The sequence below is a fragment of the Durio zibethinus genome, chromosome 17 (assembly GCF_047325235.1).
Source record: "Durio zibethinus cultivar Kanyao isolate XHJ-2024 chromosome 17, ASM4732523v1, whole genome shotgun sequence".
NCBI classification, from domain to species: Eukaryota; Viridiplantae; Streptophyta; class Magnoliopsida; order Malvales; family Malvaceae; genus Durio; species Durio zibethinus.
In genome coordinates, this window is record NC_143178.1 from 11,367,470 (window position 1) to 11,389,261 (window position 21,792).

Sequence of the window (21,792 nt, forward strand, 5' to 3'; positions counted from 1 at the left end):
TTTCTTTAAAAATCTCAAAAATTGGCCTACGTTATGTTTTTAAAAAAGTCTATATTAGATCAAGTATAGATGCTTAAAATTGAATAGCTTCTCTTTAAAGAATGACTATAAAACCCACAAACATTGTTGCCTCCCTTTGCTACCTAATTACCTGTTTGAAACCATTTACACTTTTTGGATAAATTTGAATTCTTAAGTTTATGGTCTACTGATTGAAAAGAATAAAAAAAAAATATGAATGTTACTCTAGGGTGAAAACTCTATAAAATGACAGTTTAAAGCAAAACTTAAAAGCCTTAAAGCCATTCTTGATATTAAATGAGATAGATACTAACCAAAAGAAACCCATACTCTTGAAAGATCCAAAAGGTTGAAATGCATAAAAATGAATTGATTTTGAAAATTTGAGCCTTTTTTCTTCATCACTAAATGACCTTCTAAAATTTTGAACTCCTTATAACTAACTTTGACATCTATCAAAATGTCACATCTGGATATTAAAGAAAATGTCAAACATATTTGATTTTCAAGGAATTCATGCTTTTTAAGGAAGACTTACATTTTATTTGTGAGCTTGCATTCAAAAGTAAACACCTGTTTTATCTCCTTTAGGTGGTAAAACCCTTTTAAATGAACTAAAACCTTCACATGCTGAACCATCCAATCCATTCACAAGAAATTTGTCATCTCTTTCATTTCTAAAAGAGAACATCAATTCCCAAGACACTTCCAAAGTCACATTTGTTCAAGTATTTTATTTCTTTTTTGCTAAAGAATTTAATTATGTAGGGTGAAATTTGTTGACATTTTTAAAAATTTTAACTAGTCATGCATTTTTGTATAAAATAAAGATATCATATTTGGTGAAAAAAATGAATTGTAAGAATGCTTAAACTGGTTTGGATTTAAAAAGGAAAAATATATGGTTTATCTTTTTATTTTTACAATTGAGTCCAAAATACATGTTGCATGTTGTATCTTGCATGTTGTATGTTTAAAACTAAAAATAAAATAAAAATGTTTGTTGGAAATGAAAGGAAAATAAAAAAAGCCTGGTAGAAATTGGTAAAGAAGTAAGATGAAATAGGTAAAAGAATAGGAGAATGGCAAGTCAAAGGTCTTTTTTGGGAAGAAATTAAAGATTTAATAGGATAAAGGGAAATAAGTAGAATTTGGAAATTTTTTACTTTTGAAAAATAGAATATTTTTTGTGTTTACATTTGTGTTGGGGCACATACATCATGAAGTTCTTGCATTTGCATAAGCATTGGCATCTTTGAAATGAAATTTTATAGTTGCTAAAAACATTTGCAACATTGGGATAAGTACTTGTATCCTTATGAAGACATTTGCATTATTGCATATACATTTTAGAAAAGGCACCTACATTTGCCTAAGGACACTTGCATTTGCTTTATAATAGAGCTCATTGGCATTTCACATCTTGATAATTGATCATTTATGTTTACGAATCTTTGAAATTTATGAATCTTTAACCCCTCTTGCAAATCTTTGAAGTTTGTGAATCTTTAACCTTTTTTTACAAAACTTCAAAAATTTCAAATCTTTGAATCTTGTGAATCTTTCAAATTTGTGAATCTTTAACTCCTCTTGCAAATCTTTTAAACTTGTAAATCTACCCCTTATACTAATCTTTAAAATTTTTAAATCTTTGGCTCTTCTAAATCTGTGAAATTTGTGTATCTTTAACCTCTCTTGCAAAACTTTGAAATTTACAAGTCCTTGACTTTTGTGGATCTATAGTCCTTACGAATATTCGGTTCTTGCATATTTTTTAAAGTTATGAATATTTTACTCTTGCAAATTTTTGAACTCTTATAATTTTTAAAACTTTTGTGAATCTTGAAAGTTTTGATCTTGAAATATTTTCTAATCCCACCTGCGAATGACTGAATCATCTGTGAATCCTTGAATTCATGTGTGCAAATCTTTTGAACTAATGCCTTTACTTTGTTGTGAATCCAAAGTCTTTCAACTGTGAATCATTTATTTTGTTGTGAATCCAGAGCTTTCAAACTGTGAATCGTTTACTCTGTTGTGAATCTAGAGCCTTTAAACTATAAATCGATTACTCAACTATAAATTTAAAATCCTCAAAATTGTGAATCATTTACTTTGGTGTGAATCCAAAGTCATCCACACTATGAACATTTACTATGCTATGAATCCTAAGTTTTCAAAGCTATAAATCATTTACTCTATTATAAATCCTGAGTTCTTCAAACTATGAATCGTTTAGTTTGGTATGAATCCAGAGTTCTCTAAACTATAATTCGTTTGTTTGTTATGAATCTAGAGTCTTTCGATTTTGAATCTTTAATTCCATTATGAATTTGTTTCCAAAAAAAAAAAAGAAGAAGGAAAAGAAACCTTTTAAAGTTGTTGAGCCTTTGTGCAGAAGCTTTTCTAGTTTTAGATTTTCAAAATTGTCAAGCCTTTATACCAAAACTTTTACAAAATTAGATTTTTGAAGTTGTCAAGCCTTTGCGCCAAAGCTTTTCTAGTTTAAGATTTTTTAAAATTATTGAGCTTTTGCTTAAAAGAATTATTCTAGGTGAGTTTTTTTAAAGTTGTTGAGCCTTTACTTAAAGGGGAGCTTTTACATTTATTATCAAAAGTTGTTGAGCTTTTGCTTAAAGAAGCTTTTACATTTATTATCAAAAGTTACCTAATCTTTGCTTAAAAAAGCTTTTACATTTATTTTCAAAAGTCATTGATGCTTTGTTTAAATGAGCTTTTACATTTTTTTTTTCAAAAATGACGAGCTTTTAAAATTCATTCCTAAAATTTTGAAAGAGAAAAAAAACAAAAAACAAAAAGACAAAACAAAAGCAAAAATAAGAACACAAAAAAACCCTTGAAAATCCTTGAATTGATGACATTGGACAAAATTATTATCTTTGCCTTATTCCTGATTTTAATAATATATAAAGAGAGATAGCTGTAAATACCTAATTTTGTCAAGGGTTGATTCAAGTTTGTTCAATATTTATGTTCAATTTAAATGTTTCAATTTAGGCCAGTTAACAATTTAATTTGATTGAGCTCATTTAGGCTTGTTTTGGATTAGTCATTATTAGGATCATTCTGCATTGCTAAAGCCTAATTCATTTTAATTTTGGATCAAAATTCAATCACTTGGGTAAGAAAGCCTAAGAGAAATCCAAATCAATTATTTAGGCCCAAACTTCAATTTAGGCCTAAATTAAGTTTTAAAAGCGTAATTTTATTTTTTTATTTTATAGATTAATTTAAATTTAATTAAGTTAATTAAAAATTGAAAAACCACAAAAAAGAGAAAAAAAACATTAAAGTGGCTGGTACTATCGAGGGCAACAAGCTACTCACTCCATGCCACAAGTAGCCAAATTCCCCAATTACTTTTCAAATGTAGTGGCTGTATTGCTGCATTTCTATTCCAATGTTGGTTGTAAAGTCCAATTCCATAGATAAACATAAAAAAACCTAAATTGCAACAACCTACTACCGTCAAATTGAATTCTTTTATCTTAGTTTGATTTGTGATTCCACAAGAACCGAGATAAAACAAAGGGAATTTGGGACAAAGAGACAGTTGACCAAACAAGAATACAGAGAAGAGAATAAAAAAATTCCTTTAAAAAAAATTCACAATAAAAAATCCTTCAGATAAAAACCCAATCCCTATTACCAAAACCCATCATCACCAGAATCGACTCTTGAAACCAAATAGTTCCCTCTACTTCAGCCAATTTGCACTATCTAATCCACCATAACCCAATCCTATTCAGCCCTTTTTTGTGCCTACCTAACCAGATCACCTTAAAACCATTCGGCCAATATTAAATTTCATCCCTAGCTTTCAACACTTAGCATTAACAACTAACAATCATCCTAAGCCACTAGCCTACAAAAAACCTAACTACTTGAGCCTTCATCACCACACCATTTTTGTTAAAAAACCCCATCCATTCATAGCCAAAACATATCCAAGAAAATCCAACCTAAAAACAAAAAGGAATATTCTTTGTATATTTTTTTGAAATCATACAAAAAAATTCAAACAAACACAATCCTCATGTGAGGAACCTAGTGCCATATAAAAAAAAAAAAGAATGATAGTTGTAAGGAAGAGAAAAAAGCCACTGTAAATAGTAGTGTAATGATCAGTGGTGAATGACGATTAGTCCTTCTAATCGGGATCGGTGAAAATAAAGACTGAGGAGAGGGTGACAACATACCAAAAATTTGAGACGATCGATGGTGGAAGAAAGAGATTTGGAACTTTGAGGTTTTGGGCTAAATTTTTAGATCTAAGCTATTATAAGGTGATTTGTGAAAAAATGAGGTTCGATTTGAAAAGAGCAAATTGAGAGGAAGTCACAGCTAAAATTTGGGAAGAGAAAGCCACTAGCTGGTGGTTGCGTCGACAGAAAGAGTAATGCCCGACTATGATTTTCTGGGTTTAAAGAAAGGTTGTCTAATTTTTTTAAAAAGAATGAGAAAATTTTTGTTTAAAAAGAAAGAATAAATGAATTAAAAAAAGTTTGCCTTTTATAGTTATAAAAAAAAAAGAAGCGAGTCAACCCTTCTTTATTGCCTGAACTAGATTGGCAAACCCGACTTGTGACTGACCTAACCTAGCCTCCCATCTGATCTAATGATTTTTGGGTGAAGATTGCTTTATTATCTTAGTGTTGACTTTAGGCTTTAACATCAAAATTGTTGGGTATAAGCTCTTCTTTTTGACTATTTTATTACATGTCCATTCATATTTGTCCCATACTTATATGAGTTGAAATAAAAATTGTATATTTTAAGAATTAAGAATTAAGAATTTTTATTTTAATGTTAAATTTTTATATATAATTTTTGCTAATGGAATAATTATTATCATTGTTTAAAAAAAAGGAAAAATGTGTTTTTAAAAAAATGATTTTGGAAACCCTGTCTAGATGTTGAAAGGAATTCAAATTATGTTTGAAAAGATTAATTTTTTTGAATTCTGCCTAAATGTTGAAAAATGAAGAAAAATTTTTCTTAACAAAAAAATAATAAATAATAAATTAAATTTCTTTCTAATTTTATGTTGGAAAGGAAATGATGGCAAAAAGATAAATAAGCTTAAATGTGTACGAAATGGATTAAATTGGTCATTTCAATTTTTTTAGTTTACATTTGCATCATTTATTTATCTCGTGCCGCATTGAAAATAAAACTTTTAAGAAAAAATAAAAAATATGAAAATCGAATTTACTTCAAAAGTACGCCTAAATGTTGGATACGATTAAGGAAATTCGAATTTTACTAATTCCCGTTTTTCTCATAAAACCCTAAAACTTTAACATCTCGAAAACTTTAAAACCTTAAAACTTTAAAATCCTAAAACTCTGAAATCTTAAAACTCTAAAAGCTTAAAACTTTGAAACCGTGAAACCATAAACCTTGAAATCCTAAAACCCTAAAATCTAACCAAAATCCTAAATTGCCCCTAGACCAAATATGAACACAAAAAGCCATCCTAAAATTCTAAGGATTCGTGTGAAAATGTTTTATGAAGTAATTTATTCAAGAATGACGTTTAGAGGATGGGGTATTTAGAAATTTTTATTTCATTAAGTTTTTCATGTGATTCCTTAACCAATAATAATGATGATGATGATGATGATGATGATAAGATTAAGTCGAGGAATAAAAATAAAAATGAGATTTAAGGTATAAATAATCGCACTTAAACTCTACTTAGAGGTTGAGAAATTTATGTAACCTCTTTATATTTAAGGACCTGATTCCAAAATTGTATTTCATCATCAAGCATAGCATCCATTTGTATCTATTTATCTTTAAATTGTTGTTTGCATCCATTTTTATATGTTTATGCCTTTTGATTATCATTGTCAATTCTTTGTTAATTGCAATACCATTTTTTTTTTGCATAAAATTTGTTATAAAAATCTTATTCGAAAAGATGGATTTTGAAATAAAACTAAAATAACATTTTGAGAGAAATAATTTTTGGTACTCTACCTAAATGTTGGAAAGACACCAACAATTATCATCTGTAAATAATGTTATTTTCATTTTAAAAGGAATGTCATGATAAATCTTATACGGAAAGAGTTATCTTTAAGTTTGCCTAGATGTTAGAGAATTTTAAGATAATTATTTAACCTAAAGATTTTTTCGATATTTCTAAACAAAGACTTTTGATAAAATTAAATTTTTAAAAAAAAAAAAAAAAGGTGAAGGGAAACATTATTAAATTTCAAATTAAAACCATTCTTATCCAAAATTATAGATAACGTATGATTAATTAGTATAATTTTTTAAATAAGCGCTATAACGGTGTTAATCCTTCTCGTACGTAACTGTACTTCTGAGTCCAACTTTGTTTTTGTAGATAAAATTTATCTTTTTTATAAACTTTAAACTTGTTTAATTGTTTTACTAAAAATATAACTTTTTTAGGTGACTAATCACACATATAAAAAAAAATTAATAGTGACTCCTAGTTTTGAAACTTTTAAAATTTTTCGTCTAACGATTTTCAAAACTATTATGATAATACTGAATTGATATGAATGTCATGAATTATTTCACAAACCTTTTTTTTCTATTTTTTTCTTGTATGTTTAATAAAAACACGTAGACTCGAGTAATAAAAATAAATTATATTTATATCTATATCTATATCTAACATACATATATTTTCATCTTTTGTTGTCTATAATTGTGATATGTGGACCATATATGTAGCCTTCATTTGCCATCTAAGACCATTAAGTTGCCATATATTCATTTTAAGTAGCAAGTCATTCATCATTAATTATCCTTCTTTTGTGTCTTTCATCTCTTAGAGTTTAAAGCCAAAAATGCTTTATGTTTCATTTTTTATCTACTACCTCCTCAGTATTTATATTCATCTTTCATTTATTTTAAAAAATATATTTTGTTTCTTATTCAAGAGATAATGGATTTTCTTTACAACTTGAAAGGAGATGAATTTGCACTATTCAAATTTTTTATATAAGTAACAAATTATCTCCCTTAGTCATTATTATCTATTTATTGCTTTTAATTTTTATTTTCAAAAAAAAAAAAAAAAACCATTCATCTAACCTTGTAAGTATAAATATTTTTTCAATTATTAAAAAAAAAATTCGTTCTCTACATTAGAAGTGTTATGGGTACATTCATAAATATAAATGATATCTTAAATGAATATTAATGGCCAAATTTTAGGTCATAACTCCTTATCTCCTTTTTCTCCCAAATTCCTTTTTATTTCTTGCATTTATTTTTGAAAAAAAAAAATTAATCCCTTTCGTTGAAACCTAGAAACAAAACAATCTTCCCCTTATTTGAAGAATCCACTTAAACAAAAAAAAAAAAAATCTAATGTCTTAGAAAGAATCACCAAATTTAAATTTTGTTTTATAATTATCTAATCATTTATTTTTCTTTCAGGTTATTTGTAATCTCTCCTACAATATATGTATGTTTTTTTTTTTTAATTATAAAACTATATTTTTATTATATTATTAGGTTATAGTTTTTATTTAATAACAAATATTTTAATAAAAAAATGTAATAAATCACAACAACTAATTAGCGACTTTGGTTTTTTTTTAATTTTTTTAATTTTTAAGATAAAATAAGAAAGGGATTTTATTTTGAATTGTGGGTTAATTTATAACTTAGCTAAGATTCATTTGTCTTTTTTAATTGTAAAAAGATGATATTTTTTATTTCTAATTTTTTCATTTTTAAAATCTATAAAATATTTAAAATGTATCAAAAGGTTTTCATGTTTATTTTATCTTTTGAAATATATTTTACTATTGCAGTACATATTAGATAATAAAATCATAAATTGCAGGGGTTGTTATTTTATAATATAATATGTTTAGCCTTTATTATGAATAAATAAGAATAATTTTTTAACATAAAGAGTACGGATATTTTGAGAAGAATTAATTGAGAAAAAAATTTCACAGGTTCAAAGGCAAATGATATGTTTAAATCGTGTTAGTCCGGGCCAAATACAAGATACTGAAACCCTGCAGCCAAACAACAGAAAAAATTTAGTGAATGTTGAAATAAGAGTTTCGGCATTTGCATGATTGCTCCCACCAGATAGCAGAATGACCTTTCTCTTTTGAACCCGGTCCCTTCCTTATCACTCGATCCGCTGTTGCCAACACATCTCAAAGGTTCTAGCTCTCCGAATTGATTAGTTGATCGGAATCCGCCGGTCCAACGAACATTATTTTGCTAACCAGAAAAGAAGAAGGAAGGAATGAGGTCCTCGACTGAAAGAATAAACATAGCGGCGAGTGCGCAAAGACTCGATGTTGATAATCGGATTTCTCTCCGGTATTACTACCGGATTGCCGACAATATTCTCAAATAGGTTTTTTTTGTTCATTAAATTTGTATATTTTCACGTTAAATTTAGTTCTGTATATATAATAAATATTTTCTGTGCTGTTTGTATTCCAAAATTTGGTATTTTTAGTTGATTAAAGTGACTTAAACCTCGTTTGGATGTTGCTTTTGTTCCTTTCGTATTGCTTTTTGCTTTTGCTTTTTCCTAAATAGTTAGCTAAAAAGATAAAGCTAATAGTGGAAAGTAGAATCATAAATTTGGCTGCGTTAGATTCTTTTGTTAAATATTTGGCTGATCATGATTTAATACTGGCCGCACTATGTTTATATGTTCTTTCTTAATAACTTGTTGCTCTAAATGATCCGGCTTTTTCTGATATACTCAATGCTCTCTAGGCTGACATCTTTCGAGCTGAGAAGAATATTATAGATCTATACATCATGCTTCTAAGGTTTTCAAGGTGAGAAAAGGACTCTTTATGGTGGATTCTTTGAGATTCTTGATATTCCTTTAACTTGCATTTATAAAGCTACTTGTGCCCCACCTCACCGGCCCTTTTTCTTCAGTTTGGTTTCTGAAACAATACCATGCCATTGTGATTATAGAGCATCTCTGCAAAACCAAAAGGTTTACTTGAAAAAGGTAATTTCTTCTCTGTTTTCCCCGCCTCTCCTTTATGCGTATCCCTTATTGTTTTAAAGGTTTGATATGAAATTTGATTTCAAATTCTTGTTGTAGAGACTACTCAATGCCTTGGATGAGCTAGAAGATTTGAAGCCAGCAGTTCAACAAAAGATCAATGAATTAAACAGAAGATATACTTATCAAAGTAACTCATTACATCAATCTGCTGTTAAAAACCAGAGTTTGTCGTATTATGGTGTTACAAAGGTACTGTCAGTGCTTCTTAATTCTGCTAATGAGCTGCTACTTTAATTTCTTTTGACTGCCTTTTGATCATATAGTCTTAGTGTTCTTTTATAATTATAGCTGCACAATTCCTGATTTATTCTTTTACTCTCGTAAATCCAGCTTGATTAAAATGAATTCTGTTGTTCAACTGCAGGCAGTTAGATCAGCTGCACGAGAATTTAATTATTATGGTTCAAGAACTCAGCAGTTTTCATATTCTAAACCAATGGAAGAGCAATTCAGGAGAATGTAAGTTGTTTTCTTAATTTTAGGGGTTTCCCAGTAATTTTGCATAGGGTTCAGAACTTGAAGTAAAGAGTTGGTTTTAGCTCCTCAATAGGATAGAAAGGTCTACATTGGTCTTTTTATTTTTGTCTCCTCCCCTTCTTCTGACCTACCTTCTAATGTTTAACTTATGGATGCTACAATAGACAACACTAAACAATTACCTACTTTTCCATATGTGAAATCTTGGGTTCTGTGCAACTTTATAACCCTTCTGCTTAATGACTTTTATACTTTTAATTTTCCTTACATATAGGAGTATTACTGGCTATTCTATTTGATGCCACTGTTTATGAAATTCACAATATGCCTGTTAACAAAATGTTGATTTAGAACATAAGATTTATTAGCACATTCTCAAATTTCAAACAAGCATTTACCAGTTGGTGTTTCACTGGTTGGTGAAATATCACTTAATTACTGGTTGATTCTTATTGGTTCTATTTGTATCTAGCTTTACTCTTTTCAAGATAGAAAGTTTGCTAAGTTTGTATTTGCTATCTAGGTCAGTATGTGGTTCTACTTAGGTTTTAAATAATGTAGTAGTTCTGCTATTCTATATGTATAAGTATGGCATTTTTTTATGCTGGATGCATCAAAATGGATATTTGAAAATGAGGAAGTTATGATAATAGGATTCTTTGAAGCCTCTGTGAATCTAAAGAAAATGATGTTTGACTAATGTTGTAAAGTGGAGGTTTAATGGATGAAACACTTTAACTAGAGGGTATTCTATTTCCCCCCTAAATTGTGTATAAAACATCATTGTCCTCATCCAGTCCTTCATCTTTTTAAGCATTAACCCAAATCTATGTTTGTGGTAGACTTTGGAAAAAAGAAAAGAAAAAACATGCTTGCATCTAGATAAAGGGTTATGCATGTGAGCTATAATGACTTCTTTGAATTTGAAGGGGCCATATTAATCACATATTTATAAGTGTATGAATTATAAATATTGCTTCGTATTTGAAAGGGACATATTAATCTCATATTTTGTCTGTTTTATGGGGGAAGTTTTGGGTAGATTACATATTAATTTCCTGTAATTAGTTGCATTTCTGCTTTTTTCATTTTTTTTGGAGTGGAATCAGAGCACTTACTACTTGAGGTTTGCATTGTTGCTATGCTGTTTATTAGAGGCAAAGTTGAACTGTAAGCAATGATTCGTTAAAAGTTTCCCTTCATGTCAGTATGTGTGGTCCTAAGATATGCATTTTTGGTTAATTTTAACGATCTAAACAACCTTTTTGTCCCAATAGTACTCTCTTCCCCCTTTCAGGATCTTCAGAATACCAGACTATGAACAAAGAGCATTTCACGTAAAGAGCATTTAATATTTTACTTTCCCACATTATCCCGTGTTTCTGTAATATACAAATAATAATGATTTTGGAATGGGCCATCATGTAAAACAATGAAGAAAAGTGTAATCCAGCCTTTTTTTTTTTTCCCAAAATTTGTGCAGTCTCTGAAAGTTAATCATTATGGCCAGGGAAAGCAATCTATCCTTAGGTCCCTTTTTGGCTCTTCTGTCAAATCACCATGTATAATCTTTAAAATATAAACAAATACTAAAATTATGAGGTTAACTACCTTATTTTATCCTAAATCTATGCAATTGCCAAATGCAAGAAATCACTTCCATAGTTTTTGAAACATTATCAAACTGAATAAAGTTTCTGCTATCTTGTTAACATTTGAACTTGTCACTATTAAATTTAAAATAAAAAGTAACCATGAGCAACAAACTATGGGGAACTCTAAAACTTTTCTTTTTTTTCCTTTTCTTTTTTAATGGAGAAAGAGTGGAGTGGAAACATTTTGCGGGCAATCACTTAAGCTCATTGGAAGATTGCTTTGATTATGTTTTGAAATTTATATCTTGTACAAAATTATGTATTTCAAAATGAAGTGCTTGCTAGTTTGCTTATTTTGCATTTCATATTAGTGATAAGGACAACTTACTCTGCCCATAAGATGGTGTTTGGTTTGAATTTTCCGATAAAGCCTCCTAAGAGTGAAAAAGGGGTATGATGATATCTTCCTAATTCTCTCGTGCTCACTACGAAACTCCGCTTACATTTCTTACTGCAGGTGGAATATCCAAGCAACATTGACCTAACTCCAATTGAATTCCCAAGGTAAGCCCCTTTGTTGGTTTTGGGAGTTCTTAATTCCTATTTCTTGTTGATCTCAAGTTACATTGATCGATTTTAAAGGAAAATAAGATAATTTTTGGAGGCATTAAAGGATTATTTATAGAAGCATATTGCCTTTGAAGTGAATTTTGAAAAACGCCATGCGTGATGCTAATATCCTTTTATTTATTTATTTTGATTGTTTTGGAGAAGTTTATGGTCTGAATACTTTTTTATCTGATGGTTTTTATGTGTAAACAGTTTGCAGCAGCCTATAGAAAATGAACTTCTAGGGAAGAATGATCATAGCAACTCAGAACCTGAAGAATCAAGCATGGAATCAACTCTTACTATCGATAATTGTGAGAATAGTCAGAAGTTTCATGTGGATGAACCTTATCCAATGATTTCTTTTGAAGAATCAGAAACTACCCCAGTTCATATAAACGTTACCAGACAGCCATCTCCTCCTCCTGTACTTGCAGAAGTACAGGATTTAGTTCATGCAATATCTCCCCAGGTGACAGAGACAGATTGTAGAATAGAGAACCCCTTGGCAGATGGTCTTGTTCATTCTGAATCTCCTCTACAGTTGCACATTGTAAGTTTCATGAAATTTCTGTTGATGTCTATTCTAACTTGTCTTCACCTAATATCAAGCTTCCTGGAATGACAATGGCATAATTTCGTTATTCTAATGAAAGATCTTTTAATGTCTATTATTCTCAAGAACTCCCAATTGTCTTGACTTGGCATTTGTATGTTCCAGGCAACAATGATGATGGAAAGCTTCATGAAGCTGGCTAAATCAAATACCGATAGGAATTTAGAAACTTGTGGTGTCCTCGCAGGTTCACTTGTAAGTACTGATGCCTTAAGAACATTGCTTAGTCTTGACACAATGCAATACTGAAGTTTTAATGTGTTACTGGTCTGCAGAAAAATAGAAAGTTCTATGTTACCACTCTTATTATCCCTAAGCAGGAATCAACATCTGACTCGGTATGGCTGTGTCATTGTAGATTTACCATGTCAAACTTTAATTTTCTGTCAATCAAATTTCTCTGGCTTTCCATTTTTACTCTTCTTTTAGCGGGTTATGTGATTCCTTTTATTACACTTTTTTTTATTAGTGCCAAACGACAAATGAGGAGGAAATATTTGAAGTACAGGCTAAGAAATCTCTCTTCCCCCTCGGGTGGATTCATGTAAGTGTTTTATAATCTACTCCCTTGAAATCATAGTCAAACATCTGCTCAGTTATAAATTGATTTTGCCTCCCTTAATGGTAACTTGAACAAAAATTTCAAACTCATTTAATAAACGAACTTTATAATCTATTTATGAAAAGGCTTGATAAAACCTTGTTTTGTTTTTCCTAAGTTCTCTACCTTCAGAAGATATTTATATTTGAGAAAGTAGGCATAGCATAGATTAAAAGTCATACAAAATTTTAAAAAGTATACTTTTGTAAAAAGATTTTTCAAGTGCCCATAAATGAGCACTTGATAAGGAGGATTTGTCTCTATATATAAGCCTCCTCTAGTGGTTTCTCCACTGAATCGAAGCCATCCTGCATATGTAGGATTGCATAAGCCAAGGGTGAAGGGCCACTATGGCCGTGATGATTTAAAGCCCACAAAGAAGGCTTAGTCTAGCCCTTTATTTGTAGTAAATATATAGAAATAGATAAAGTCAACCAAGCCAAACTGAAACAAGGTTTTTTAGCTCAAATTGAGCTTTGTATTTTTTAAGCTCAATTAAAGTTAGCTGAGCTGAGCCTCAACAAAAGAGACTCAACTTTCCTGAACAGCCTTGGCACGTTTGCACCATTATTTTTGGTATAAGAAACCATCTCTTGCAGTTGAAGTCTTTGCCATTTAGTTTTTGTATGCTAAGTTCCTGGTTTGTTGAAGTCTTTGCATGGAGCATAAGGCAGCATAATGCAGGGTATTAGGGGTGAGAACAATGCTTCAGTTAAGAGCATGTATGCTAAACTGAAATCAATCTCATATTTAGGGTAATAATGTATTAAGCTGAATGTTTAGTAGGAAGGCAACTATAAAATATGCATTCGGAGTGTTCCAAATTCTGAATGCTCATCATATTGTTAAAAAAGAAAAAAAAAGGGACACCAAAAGAGAAAACAGTTAAGTCCATATGTGCCTGCCTTGTGCAAGACTGGCCAAGGCGTACTTTTGGTATCCTCTTTTTGTACTGTGGAAACCAAAAGAAGGGGAATTAGGTATATTAGAGGAAGCTTACAATGGCCTAAAAATGAGAGGAGCTTACATTGCTCCATTATGTCTCCTTACTCTGTCATATGTGCAGGACCAGCCAAGGGGTACTTTTGGTAGCCTTCTTTTTGTACTGTGGAAATCAAAAGAAGAAGAAAGGGGAATTAGGCATATTAGAGGAGCTTATAATGGCCGAAACAAAAAGAGGAGCTTACATTGCTCCATTATGTCTTCTAACTCTATCATATCTGTATGAACCAAATATGTGCAGTACCAGCTGAGGTGTACTGTTGGTATCCTTCCTTTTGTATTGTGGAAACCAAAGGAAAAAGAAAGGGGGATTAGGTACATTAAAGGAGCTTATAATGGGCAAAAAAAGAGGAATGTACATTGTCCATTATGTCTTGTTAGTCTGTCATAACTTTATGAACCAAATCAATATGGGAAGGGGGGGAGTAAACTAGATCTGAAAATTTGTGTTATAGTGTGTGTCATGTCTAGATAGGATATTAAGAGTTATATGGGTAAAGACAAACGCAACATGATTAATTAAACTTGTCAAGATCCTAAATATGAACACGAATATGTTTATTATACGTGTTACACATGTAACACAACTGACTTCGAAAACGAGTTGGTTTAAAATTTATAAGACATGACATGATTTTAACACGATTAAACATGATTTTTAACCTATTTACTTGTTTTAAGAAATAACCTATTGAAACCAATTTTTTTTTCATTAATAATTTATTGCAACAACAACAACACACTAGGCCTTATAATAACATACATAAAAATAGCATACATAATTTAATAACATATATAAAAATAAAACAGGATTCCATAATTTAAATTTGAAACTCATAGTTATAAAACAACTATAACAAAATAACAGTGTCCGTAAATTAAGTTAAAAATCTTCAAATAATGTCTATCAACATCAACCACAATAAATGTGTCATATTAAACAGGTTGACATGAGACATGATTAATTAGACGTGTTAAACATGTCATAATCATGTTAAGCATGTTTAACACACTTAAGACCTGAAAATTGTAGTGTCCTAAACATAATGGTTCGATTAAAACACTATTAGGTTAAGCCTAAACACTGTTTATTCTGTGTTGTGTTTGGGTCTCAGATTACCAGGTCTAGAGTAAACAAATGAAGTCTATCTTTATTTCCAAGTCCATTAATCAAGATCTTATGTCATATAATAGAGTATATGACGTCATATATTGCACTGTTTCACATAGTTGTCACTTGTCTGATCTGTTCCATTTTCTTAATTTGACTTTTGCATATCTAATAGCAAATTTTGAATATCATCTTTTTAATGTTTGAGAGGATGGGTGTCTATAGTCTTTATGCTGATTAACTAATTAACTATGTTTCAATCCCCAGACGCATCCTACGCAATCATGTTTCATGTCATCAATTGATCTTCATACTCTACTCGTACCAGGTGTGTGCCTTTTCATGTCAGTACAAATATAGTGCCTTGTACAGATTGAGTCATTTGTAAATGTCTGTCAGTTATTTCATATAGGTTGCTGCTAATTACATTTTGGTCATTAATTTGAATACCGTCATTTTTGTGCATATTTGGAGGTGGAGACAGTGTCTGGTACAAGAAACTGTCAGGGAAGGAAGAAATCATTGTATAGTGTATAGGACTGGACTGGATAGAGTAATGTGAAAATGATGTCTTTCTTCTTTTAGGTATCTCTTTGTTCTTATTTTTTAACATTCTTCTTTTCATGGTTTCTCAATCTCCTTATGGAATGAAAATTGCACAGTGGTCCTTCTGAACCCATTTCAAGCTGTTTCCTTTGTAGCAATCTGCTTGTGAAATTGGAAGAGACTAGTACTCTATAAACAACATTTTCTCCTCAATTTGGGATTCCAGAATGTAGTTTGTAACATGTTGCCAGGAATAACTTCCAGCGTGCCAATCTGAAAATCCCCTGCTTTCTTGTGTTTTACTTTCTCTTAGTAACTTTAGATCCACGTTTTAGCAGGATCTCCAGGAACTTGGTCCTTTGCAGTGAAGAATACAATGTGTGTGTGTGTATGTTTTCTTACTGTTCTTTAAACCTGACAGAAATGATTGTTTGTGTATCTAGATTATGTTGCCAGCAGCTGTAGCAATAGTAATGGCGCCAAGAGATTCGTCAAGGTGAGAAGTATATTATAATAATTAATTAATTTTTTATTCCTTGCTATTTATTTAATTACTTTTTAACTTGTCATCCTTCTGAGTGCAGAAAGCATGGCATTTTTCGTTTGACAACTCCGGGTGGCATGTCTGTCATCAGACAGTGCCAGCAACGTGGCTTTCATCCACACGATGGACCTCCTGATGGGGGCCCCATTTACAATTCCTGTACAGATGTGTATATGAATCCTAATCTGAACTTTGACGTCATCGATCTTCGATGGTAACAATCATGGCATCTCGAGGAACATGTTTTGCCAATGCAATGGTTGATTTACCATGCGCATAATGTAAAACAATTTTGCAATTAGAGTTGCACAAAGTGTAAAAAGTTCCTGGTTGTATAAAGGTTACGAGACTGTTGAGAAACACTATTTGCATATTTAGGAAATACTGAATTAGAAACCCGCATTTGGGGGAAAAAGAATCAAGAGGCTTTGGATTCTATTCTTTATGTATTAAACAAGAGAGTTTCTTATTCATTTGAAGTTGAATTGGAGTCATTCTGACCCTAATTTTCTTATATGCATGTTCTTCTCTAGGATTTTGCAAGAGATTTAAGGAATGGAAAGGAAAGGACGCAAAGCAACTTGTATCGGGCGGCAAACAAGATGAAAAACAATATCAAGATTGAAATGAGGTCCAAAGATTTCTAAAATATCAAAGAGCAACAGTAAAAAAGCAGAAATAACATCTCTAAGAAGATGCCAACTATGTTTGATTAGTGCTTTTGAAATAGGTTTGTTTTCCTTTTCTCATACGGCCATCTTTTTGGATTACCACGGCAAGACAATAAAGTGGAATTGGTCCCTTTTCTCAGTTTTCTTAAAGAGACTTGGAAAACACTTCTAAACATTTTTTGTAAGAGTAACGAAACTTTATAAGAAAAGCCACACTTTTGATTCCCCACTCAAACAAAGAAAGACTTCAATCAGTTATCTCCTTTCTTGCTTTTTGCCAATTACTGCCTTTTCTCTCATCCTTCAACAGTGGGGCAAAGCATCTTAAGACTTGCTGTTATGGGATCTTTTTAATATGAATGACACTGAAGGAGCAACATCAAATTGGCATTGTTGATCGCATAAAAATCAAAACAGTTTCTCTGATTCTGATTACACAAGTAACAAGTTCATTCACTTTGTTTTTGTAGTAGAAGATACCAAGTCGATAGCGGGTCCTTAATGTCACGGTCACGGTCACGGAATACAGCAAATAATCTCGAATCGATTGTGTAGTAAAGTTGATTTTGAGGTATAAAAATTCACACATTTTTTTTTTTTTTATGAGGGATTAGAGTGGATAATAAAGATGTGAATCATGGTAGATTTGTTGATTTGAGATGTCAAATAAGTGTATATTCGAGTCTTGACATTGTACGAACCTAAAAATTGAGTTTCAATCTGTGATAAGTGATATCAAAACTAACTTTAAAAATACAAGTAATGTGTCATCGAAGATGGTGGATCTTCATTGGAGTGAGAAAAAATGTTATGCTCCTAAAGTAGAATCAAGAATCTTACATTAATTATATACTACAATTGATCTTCGGATAATATCTTATAAAAATATAAATCATAAATTGATCTAGGATATGAAATAAATGTATATTCAAATCCTTAAGTCGAATTGGTCTTGAAACAAAATTGTGAAATCAAAGTCAAAGGAATTAAAACAAATAATACCTCGTAAATATATAAATTATAAATTAATTTAAAATATCAAATAAATGTACGTCCGAATCTTATCTAAAAATTAAATCTCGGCCATAGGCAGTGTGGGTGGGGTCTCCAGATGTAGTAAAGTATATGGAAGGAACACGTTGGGCAAGGACTTTCTTGTCATCTGCTTTCTTATCGTCCAGCCAGTTGGACAAATTGCTCACGTGCTGAAGTTCAGTAACACCAGGTAAGTTGTCCAGGAAATACTAAGCATAACATAAGGCCGTGGTCGATCGGGGTCCCATTCACTTTGAAGGTCCTCACTGCCCATGCCATGAAAATTCCTATCCTAACCATTGAGATTTTACTCTAAAACTTCGGAAACCAGAATGAAAAACAATGTATGAATTAACAGATTTTGGATTCAAATAGTAATGAGTTTTTGTTGGCACTATCCGCCCGGAATGTAAAACCCTTCCTAAGATGAGTGGAAAGCTTCAAATCTGTACCCTTACTTGAGAATTGAAGAAAGCCTCTATTATTAAAAAGAAAAGTCTCAAGGTCTGGATTGAGTCTCCATTTTCCATCTGTATGGTGGAGTAGGGTCAAGAGCGGTCCTACTGAAACTCATATCCACAAGGGCAACTTGGCTCGGCTGCACCCTTGGTTGGAATCCGATACATGACACAACACTGCCAAAAAGAAAGAAAGGACTTGATAGGGAAAATTTCTGTGCTATTTGTTTGTTTGTCTGTTTGATTCTTAATAAAATCCCATCCTCAGCAGATTCTAATACCATCCCTTCTATATAAGTTTTCGGCATCCGGAGACAATAATAGGATCTCTGATGACAATGTTCTTTCAAAAATATTCATCTTCTTATTCTTATCCTTTGATCGAGTTTTTTGGTTTTGCCAAATCCTTTTAATAAAGTCAAGGTCTACTGTATCGAACAATAAAGCAGTGGATGTCCTAGAAAGAGAGCACAAGATTCTTGCATTATTTTTTAAGAAAGCTAACACTTTGTCAATACAGTGGGTGGATAAGGGATTTCAGTTTTCTTAAGTACAACCCCCAACTATATCTCACTAGAATCATAACAACTTTTTGAAAGCACAAGGCATCATCTCAAACATTGCATTATATTGGGATTAGAGAGGGGCAAATACAGTATCTTTATTTCAATGATTTATTTATAAAATAATAGTGTAGGATGATTCGTGAGAGCATGTCCTTCTAACCGACTGCAAACAAAACATGTCCCAAATTTATCTTACATTAATTATTAACAATAAAGAGGGTTTGATTGTTTAGTTAAAACTATAATTTATTAATTGATTATTTAATAATATAATAATTGATTATATGAATGTAATATTTGATTATAAATTTAATTATTAGTGTAATTTAAAAAAAAAAAGAAAAGAAAAGAAAAGAGGAACCCTTAAATAATTTAGGACCAATTGGGGAAGTTCAATTATATAAAGTCAATCTAAATATTGCACATCTTCATTCAAATGGGCAGTTCTCCTTAATCATAAATAATTTAAAATAAATAACCCGTATGATTTTTGAATTTTGAATGAAATATTTAGTTTGATTTTTAATCTTCAAAATATAATTTGTCGGTATCATCAACTTTTATATTAAATATTAGTTGACATCATGTATAATAAGTGGCACCAACTAATAGTTTAGCATGTATAAAGTAATATATGAAACCTATTTTTTGAGAAAAAATATTTTAGAAATTAAAAAATATATATTTTTAATATTTTAAAATGAGAAAAGAAAGAAAAAAGAAATTAAAGAGTCAAATTATATATATATAAAAAAAAAAAAACGCAAAAACTAAAAGCAAAATAGGCGAGGGAAGATCGGTTAAGAAGGAAAGGGGAAACAGGAAGAGATGAGGGAGAAAATTTAGGTAACTGTAGATAAAGCATAAGAAATTGATAAAATAAAATAAAATAAAAAGAGAAGATGATGAGTGTGAAATTTAAGATCGGCTACTGCCAATTTTCCCTTATCTATTTCTTTTTTAGTTTTCTTTTTCTATGCAATTTTACTATTGGTTTTTTTTTTCTTTACCCTTTTTAAAATATTAAAAATCTGTTTTTTTTTTTAATTTCAAATTAAAAAAAAAAATCACATCATTTATTCCGTACATATTTGTTGGTGCAACATAGCCTAAAAGTGACACTAACTGACGTTTAACTTTAAAATAAATAATTTTGCAAACGGATTTGACAATCGGAATCAACAAATTTGTTTTGAAAGTCAAAGATGAAGATGGTGTCTGGTCCAAATTCAATGAACATATTTTCTATTTACTTAATAATTTAAGAAGAGTGATTAATTTATATTAATGTAAAATATTTTAATTTTATATATTTTTTACTCTTCTCATAATATAATTATATAAATAAATGGAATGGAGCCGTTTCATTTAGTAACATGAAATGTATTGGAATTTGGCATAAATTATGACAAATTTAACAATATGATTAAATTAGCAGATTTTTATCGTATCATTGTTGATTTCAAAGTGTATATGGACTTACTTGCCAAGTGACTTTGAAAATTTCTGCACGTTCAGGAATAGATTGAATCGGTAGTTGCGTGGTTTATTTGAATTGATGCAACATTTTTATGCCGATGTCTGTTCATCGATGATTGATTCACTACAAAAAAATGACATATTAACAATAATTTTATAATGATTTTTCACTTATAAACGTTGTTATTTTTTGTGTTTTTATAAAACTTAAAATTTTATTATCAAAACGTTATTAAATATTTAAATAGTGATGTTGTTATTTATAGTATTGTTACTTATAAATGTCACTCAATATTTGATATTAGTAGAGTTTCTCGATCAAAATGCCTTGAATAATCCTACTTTAAAATTTTCAGTAAATACTAAAGGCGTATTTTTGGCAGCAATACCTTCAATAATCACCTAATAAAAAATTATATGAGATTATTAAAGGTATTTTTTACAAGAAACCCCTTTAATAATTGGACCAAAAAATTACACAGGTTTATTGAAATCGTTTTTGCTCAAAAACACCTTCAATAAATATCATATCAAAATATTTGGATCATATGGATATTAATCATAAGGTTGTAGTTTCGATATTTCATTTTAGCATTTTTTGAGTTTTTGTAGATATTATTTATAATTAATTATTCTATGTATTTTTTTGGTAAAAACGCCTTTACCAATTGCTTTAAAAAATTTTGTAGAGAATATTGAACGCGTTTTTCGTAGAGAAATGTCCATAATAATCCATAAAAAAAATATGAAGCCGATTCTTGAATGCGTTTTTGATCGAACTCACATTCTATAATCCAATTAATAAATTTTCGATCAAAAAATGTCTTCAATAATTCCCTTCATTTTTTTATGAGGGGATTATTGAAGGTGTTTTTGGGCAAAAAAATACCTTTAATAATCCCCTCTAATTTTTTATAAAGGATTATTGAAGGCTTTTTAAGCAAAAACGTCTTGAATAATCTGCTCATAAAAAAATAGAAGCGATTATTAAAGGTGTTTTCTATAAAAAAAAAATCACCTTCAATAATTTCTTTAAAAAATTATAAAAGATTATTGAAAGTATTTTTGGTTAAAAAAGCCTTCAATAAATCTCTTTATCAATAAATTTATAAAAAATAGAGTAGCATTGTCGGTTAGAGTATATGGTTGTTAATTATAAGGTCGTAAGTTTGATCATTCTCTTTAGCATTTTTTTAATTTTTTAAGGGATTACTGAAGGTGTTTCTGGTCAAAAATATCTTAAATAATCACCTCTAATTTTTTAGAGGAATTATTGAAGGCGTTTTTGATCAGAAACACATTTAATAATCCTTCAAAAAATCTAAAAAATGTTAAAGAGAGTGATCAAACCTACAATCTTATAATTAAGGACTGTATGTTCTAACCGACAA

General features: G+C 30.2%; 1 pseudogene across 1 annotated transcript; it reads left to right on the top strand.

The window, feature by feature from the left end:
- The first annotated feature begins 8,153 nt into the window (after nucleotides 1-8,153).
- On the top strand, nucleotides 8,154-16,535 carry LOC111281914 (AMSH-like ubiquitin thioesterase 1; annotated as a pseudogene). The gene is made up of 15 exons (XR_016329210.1): nucleotides 8,154-8,413; nucleotides 8,785-8,849; nucleotides 8,956-9,031; nucleotides 9,128-9,280; nucleotides 9,456-9,554; nucleotides 10,732-10,738; nucleotides 11,535-11,614; nucleotides 11,681-11,727; nucleotides 11,986-12,325; nucleotides 12,494-12,583; nucleotides 12,664-12,726; nucleotides 12,858-12,932; nucleotides 15,370-15,430; nucleotides 16,092-16,144; nucleotides 16,233-16,535. The product of XR_016329210.1 is annotated as an AMSH-like ubiquitin thioesterase 1 (transcript).
- The last annotated feature ends 5,257 nt before the right edge of the window (nucleotides 16,536-21,792 follow it).